Here is a 7,329-nt window from a genome sequence, read left to right as displayed (position 1 = left end):
AACAGACTTGTAGTTACTGTTAAAGGAATGAGAAATGAATGGTTAGTTAATGAGTAGTTAATCATTCAGTAATGTAGTTAATGCTTAACTAATCATTAATTAATGAGTGTATTAACTCAGTATGATCCATCACTTTATCTCCAGGTACACACACTCATTCAGTAATGGTGGTGAAATCCTTACTAATCATTTGTCAATGATTAACTCAACTACAATTCCTGAATTATTGTGCGTACTTTTTTTTATGAAAATCATTACATTTGTAAGTATAAAATCTGAAACCAGTCAGGCTGTTCCACTGAGCCATTCGTACACATAGCTACGATAAGTAATGCACTTTAATGCGTATGTATTCCAAGTATTTATTAGTGTATGGACCACAGTGACTGCTGCTGTATACGCGGGTCCAGGTTGTACTATTTAAGAGGACCGGTGTTTAACCGGGGGGGGGGGTCTACATGGTCTACATGTCCCTGCCCCTGCTAAACTCTTTTCTATTTCCAGTGGGGACAAGATGCATCCCCCTGATCAATGCTACTTCACCTATAGACCCTTATGTATCTAAATTAGAAGTGTCTAAGTAACGAGCTGTAATGTGAACACACAGTGCCGTAAAATGATAAAATCCGAGGGGCAGTTGCTGGTTGTATTTAGCCGCTACAGAGCTCCAGGACGGCGGCTGAACAACCGCCGTCCTGGAGCCGCCAGATGGCGGTCCTTTCAGGAGCCGTGGTAGTGGAGTATAGCCAAGAAAAGTGAGCACCGTGGGATAATAATTTTAGGCACAAAAACGACTGGTTAGGTTTAGGAAAGATCGTGGTTTGGGTTAAACCTCTCCCTAGGAATGAACAAGCTTTTCCTGGGCGAAAGTCTTTTATTTTCAACTCTTCTCTCCAGCTTGAAAGTGCTGTGTTTTATGTTATGTAAGATCAAAAAATATCCCCCTCTCTGTTTTTTTCACAAATCGCACCCTGGTCATCACTGCTAGTGACAAATGGATACCTGAGAACAAAAGTATCCTCTCCCCCTCTCTCTGGAGAGGTGGTATTGACCACTTCTTCCAGACAGGGCTCATCTCACCAGTAATTGCTAAATGTCACAGAAAAGACTATGTTTACAATAACAACATGAAAATAGCAATACTTATTTGCAAGGAAAATACACTAAATTACCAAAGAAATGACCAAAAACACATAAATACTCTCAAAAGGACAATGATGCAGAGCAATACAGTAATACTGTACATGTTTTCAGTTATTCATACAGCATGATGTGATATGAGTCAAATCCACCCGGCAGCTTCATCCCAATCAGTTTTAATATTTTAGGAGTTCCAGTCAAAGTTCATGGCAGCGACGAGAGAGTTGACCTGAATGGATGGAAGTGTGAATTGGTTATTTCTTCTTCACATTTGTGCGTGCGTGCGTGTGTGTGTGTGTGTGTGTGTGTGTGTGTGTGTGTGTGTGTGTTGGCCAGCAAAGACGTGAATGCAATAGTTACTTGGTTAGCCGTATGTCTATTTCTTGGTCACATTTGTGTGTGTGTTGGGTGTGTGTGTGTGTGTGTGTGTGTGTGTGTGTGTGTGTGTGATAGGAGGAGTTAGGATTCTAATTGCAGAGCTTTGTTGGGAGAGGGTGGACGGGGCTAGTTTGAATGTATGGGAACGATTGAGCTCATGGTAATTTTATTGCAACTTTGCACATACTTATATTATTGTCAATGAGGTGTGAATGGGTTTGTTAGATTGTACATTGTGATGTTTTGTGCTTTGCATTTTGCATTGAATATTTATTGTTTTACCAACCTTCCCAGGGAGTACGGGCGGAAATAGCAGTTGTGCTCCAACCTGGTGCAATGCATCTCTTCTTGTTCTTATACAAGGTTAGTGTATAATTATGCATTGTCCCTGTTTAAATCAAACTACATTACATTACTGTGTAGGAACTGTGAGAGCAACAAAGCCAGAGTTAAATTCTCTGCTTGCGTTCACACTTACTCGGACACGAAAGCTGATTCTGGTTCTTAGAAAGAAAGAAGTCAAGCAGAAACCCAAACAGTTCCCTCCTGCTGACACTTGGTGCCGCTGATGTCTGAAGGTGCCCTTGTGCAGTTTTAATCAGAGAACCAGGGCCAGACACAGTGGGGCTTCCTGACGGCTCCTTTCAGGGGGTAACTGCATTTCTTTCTCTTGACACAAAGCTGACAGGCCTGAGGCTGCAGTTTGACTCAGCCTCCCCCCCCAATGCATTGTGATCTTTCCTTTTTATGTTTTTTATGAGTGTTCATATACATGCATGTGTGAAAACTGGAAGTGTAAAGACACTTCTGAGTTTACACTGACTGCACTAGTTCCAGAGAGGTTTTCTGAATACTAGGCTGATCTATAAACACACAAGCAGAGGTAGAAATTAGCCCTGAAATTACAAAATATTAAAACCAAAAATGTTGCAGACGGATGTTTCAGTGAGTTTTTCAAACATAAAACAATAAAAAGGGGCAATTTTCAAACTATAATTACATCTAAGCCTGAGAAGTATCTATATGAATGTATTTACTTTGTAGATCCCTAAAAATGTGCCACAAATATCACCTGATACTAAACAGTATAACAAAAATCAAAATCCAAAACTATACCAGTTTTTAATATTTATAATGACGAATTAGAATTGACGAACCAGTATTATATGTATGTAATATTGTTTGTACCCCTAACTTAAAGTTTGTAATAAGGGCAAAACCCTGCTGCATTTACATGACTTTCTTACAAAATAATACTTAAAATTAGAAATTATGACAATAATTGAACCCTTAATATGAATCTTAATCAGCTTTTCATAACTCATGTCAGTGTTCTTTAACCTCTTAATATCTGTTGTTGAATATAGAGGAGTGAGCTGTGTTTAGTGAGTGGTCTGCTTTAATTATCCTCGTGTGTAAGAGCTTTTCACTGACACTAAGTCAGCGGTCATCCCAGGCCACGCCAGGCCACGCCAGGCCACGCCAGGCCACGCCAGGCCACGCCAGGCCACGGTGTCCACCACATCGTCCGGGCTGGGTGGTATGGCTGCTGCTGCTCCAGCTCCACTGGAGCACACACACACTGGCTGAGTTGGGCCTAATGGTTTACACTCATACTGCTTGAATTCAAATATAGAACACTTTGAATCACAGGGGCCTTACACAGCATCTTACCCCAAAATTAGTAGTAAAACCAAAGACAAAGTGGAACCAATCTAATATTACAATGAAATGTGAACTGCTCTTCATACAAAAGAAAAAAGTAAAAGTCAAAATGTATCCAGGCACTATGGCTCTTAACTCTTGACACATCTCACGGGCGGTAGTCTGGATCAATGGAAGGACATTGTCTCACCTTCTGCCCTCTATGTGTTGCCACAGGCTGAAAAAGGTACGTTTTAGAGACAAATTTTGATCATGAAAGAAGTCACGCCTGCTTGGTTTGTTCAGGGAATGATTGTAATGATTTACAAAGAATATGTTTCCAGCATTTCCTCTCTAACTGAGACGTTTAGGGACTGATTGGTGGACAAAGTACACATGGACATACACAGGCGAGAGATAATGAGGTGGAACCATGTGTCAGCTGATTTACATAGCTAACGTTACTGTTTTGTCTGAACAGTTAACTTCATTTAATATTACATGCGGCGTTTTCTTTTGCAGGGTGCAAATGTTCCACCGAGCTTAGTGCCCAAGACGATTGTGATTGGCTTAAATAAATGCTTTCCCAGACTGTATGTGGGGTGTAGCCAGACCCTACCCCACAGCGATCTGAAGATAGGCCTGGCAGTGCGAGACTACATTGGTGGTGAATGTGGACCGACCTTTCAGTAGCCCTATGTCAGTAGTCATGTTTCCATCTAATTGTCAAGCTAATTTTAAGTGAACTTTTAAAATGTCGTAAAAAAGAAAAAGAAATTAGAAGCGTTTCCATCAACTGGTTTAGAACAAACAGGCATGGAACTGAAGTGTAGTTCCATCACAAGTTGACGTTATGCATGGTTGTAGATTGCAAACCACATTCATGTATGTATGTATATATATGTAGTAAGTAAGTAAGGTTTATTTTTATAGCACCTTTCACAGATAAAAAATCACAAAGTGCTTCACAGTGAAATGTAATACAATACCAACAAAGTACAATACAATGCATAAGACACTTTAAAAACAAATGGAAAACATTAAAAAAATAAAATAAAAAAACCCACGTCTAACTAAAAGCCTGTTTGAATAGCAGCATCTTCAGTTGCTTTTTAAAAGAATCAACAGAATTCATACAACGTAGAAATGTAGGCAATGCATTCCACAGCCTAGGTGCCACTGCTTGGAATGAACAATCCCCTATGTGTATACAGTGGTGTGAAAAAGTGTTTGCCCGCTTCCTCATTTCCTGTTCCTTGGATGTTTGTCACACTTAGAGTGTTCGAACATCAAACCAATTTAACAATAGTCAAGGACCACAAGTAAACACAAAAAATGCAATTGTAAATTAAGGTGTTTATTATAAAGGTGAAAAAAAATCAAAACATCATGGCCCTGTGTGAAAAAAGTGATTGCCCCCCTTGTTAAAAACTACATAACTGTGGTTGTCCACAACGAGTTCAATTTCTCTAGCCCCACCCAGGCCTGATATTACCACAACCGTTCACAATCAAGGCATCACTTAAATAGGAGCTGCTTGACCAGTAAGGTCCACCAGAAGATCTTAAAAGTACATCATGCCGAGACCCAAAGAAATTCAGGAACAATTGAGAAAAGAAAGTAATTGAGCTCTATCAGTCGGAAAGGGTTATAAAGCCATTTCTAAGACTTTGGGAATCCAGCGAACCACAGTGAGAGCCATTATCCAAATGGCGAAGACATGGAACAGTGGTGAACCTTCCCAGGATGGCGGCCGCCAAAATTACCCCAAGAGCGAGCGACGACTCATCCAAGAGGTCACAAAAGACCCCACAACAACGGCCAAGAACTGCAGGCCTCACTTGCCTCAGTTAAGGTCAGCGTTCATGCCTCCACCATCAGGAAAAGACTGGGCAAAATGGCCTGCATGGCAGAGTTCCAAGGAGAAAACCACTGCTGAGCAAAAAGAACATCAAAGCTCGTCTCAATTTTTCCACAACACATCTTGTAGATCCCCAAGACATTTGGGACAACATTCTGTGGACCGATGAGACAAAGGAACTCTTTGGAAGGTGTGTGTCCAAGTATATCTGGCGTAGAAGGAACACTGCATTTCATAAAAAGAACATTATACCAACAGTAAAATAGTGGTGGGTAGTGTGGGGCTGTTTTGCTGCTTCAGGACCTGGAAGACTTGCCGTGATAAAAGGAACTAGAATTCTGCTGTTACCAAGAGATCCTGAAGGAGAATGTCCGACCATCTGTTTGTGTACTCAAGCTGAAACGAACTTGGGTTCTGCAGCAGGACAATGATCCTAAACACACCAGCAAGTACCACCGAATGGCTGAAGAAAACCAAAATGAAGACTTGGAGTGGCCTAGCCAAAGTCCTGACTGAATCCTATTGAGATGTGTGGTATGACCTTAAAAAGGCGTTCATGCTCAAAAACCCTCTAATGTAACTGATTAGGACAATTCGCAAAGATGAATGGGCCAAAATTCCTCCAGGACGCTGTTAAAAGCCTCATTGCACGTTATCGCAAACGCTTGGTTGCAGCTGTTGCTGCTAAGGGGGGCCCAACCAGTTATTAGGTTTAGGGGGCAATCACTTTTTCACACAGGGCCATGATGGTTTGGATTTTTTTCACCTTAATAATAAACCCTTCATTTACAAATTGCATTTTTGTTTACTTGTGTTGTCCTTGACTATTGTTTAAATTGGTTTGATGTTCCGAAACACTTAAGTGTGACAAAAATGCAAGGAAACAGGAAATGAGGAAGGGGGCAAACACTTTTTCACACCACTGTATGTATACAGTATATATGTACATATATACACAGTACATATGTATGTGTACAGTATGTGTGTGTAGTAAATGGATTAGCTGAAGATATTTGCATTGATCAAGAGTATTAAGAAGGCTCCTGACTCCAACAGTGCGTTGCATTGTGCTGCTTTTCTTAAACTCCAGAAAGCATGGTGTTAGAGTGAAGGTCTTTTTCACATGATGATAGCTATCTCACTTCAGAGGGAAACTCTTCATTTCCTTTTCAGTGTTAGTGCAGGAAGACAAAAACCAATATTAAAAACATTTCTCAGAACGGGAGTATATTATTGAGTATGTTGACATGTGTACTGAAGCTGAACGGGGCTACAGAAAACATGGCTGGGTATGGTCAGGAGGCCAGTAGAGATGAGGAATGGCCCAAATGAGACAACAAAAAGGACCTGAACCCCATTAACCCTCAGCTATGTATATCACGCTCAGTCTGTCAGTTGGTGGAGGAGTCAAGGACGAGCAGAGAAGCTTTCTATTTCATTTCGTGCAAGAAGGGGAAATAAAATCATCCTTTGGTTGCATCCATGGTGATGAGTGGCAACCCACTGGTGGAACTGCCCCTCTAACGTCTGATGGCTATCACAGACGACTTCAGGCTGTGTCCTTGAGAAGAACTGTCTTCTGAAGTGGGATCGGGGAAAAATGAAGCTCAAGAATGTGATCACAAAGAATGTTCTTTAGTGTGTTTGATGTCATAGTAACCCAGTTCATGTTTCATATTTCCCCAACAGTGCAGCTGCAGCTTTACCTGTGTTTTGGATGTCAATGCAAACTTCCATTCTTTCATGTGCAAGGTCTTAAATTATGGAGCATGCTGGTTATGTTTTGCGTCTTTCATATCATGCCCAAAGTGTCTAAAATTATAATTAGGATCATTCATTGATTTTAGGAAAAGCACTTATTTATTGCACCCAACATTTTAATTAACACTTTCATGTTATGCTACATTCATGCTAATGTATAAATATTTGCATCAAAATTAGCCTGGTCCTTATTCCCAGTGCAGCTCCTAGAAGCAAAATATATATAAAATTGAACCAAATTCAAATCCACTGAGCATTGCTTGACTTTTCACCTTGTTTTACAAACAGCTTCCTAAAACTTAACCCTTATGTTGTCCTCGGGTCAAATTTGACCTGTGTTCAGTTTTTTTATCATAAAAAATGGGCCTACGAAATAAGCGCTGAAAATGTCAACATTAGAAATATTTAAAGAACTTTGAAAAAACATCAAAAAAAGCACTCACAACATTGAAAAAGTGACAAAAAGGTCAGAAAGAGCGATAGTAATGTTTCATGGTTGACGGGAAGACAACACAAGGGTTAAACAACGATTTGTATGATATGCA

At 40.3% G+C, this 7,329-nt stretch overlaps 1 long non-coding RNA gene across 1 annotated transcript in view; it reads right to left on the bottom strand.

Annotated features, from left to right (window-relative positions):
* Positions 1-5,520, bottom strand: part of LOC116688037 (uncharacterized) — a 17,128-nt gene extending 11,608 nt beyond the window's left edge. The window contains exon 1 of the long non-coding RNA XR_004331688.1: positions 5,510-5,520. This is a non-coding gene — a long non-coding RNA (uncharacterized LOC116688037). The remainder of the gene's footprint in view (positions 1-5,509) is intronic.
* Positions 5,521-7,329: the final 1,809 nt, after the last annotated feature.

Source organism: Etheostoma spectabile, chromosome 4, assembly GCF_008692095.1.
Source record: "Etheostoma spectabile isolate EspeVRDwgs_2016 chromosome 4, UIUC_Espe_1.0, whole genome shotgun sequence".
In the NCBI taxonomy this organism is placed as follows: domain Eukaryota; kingdom Metazoa; phylum Chordata; class Actinopteri; order Perciformes; family Percidae; genus Etheostoma; species Etheostoma spectabile.
The sequence above is the reverse complement of the archived record's forward strand: the minus strand, read 5'-3'. Positions and strand labels throughout refer to the sequence as shown.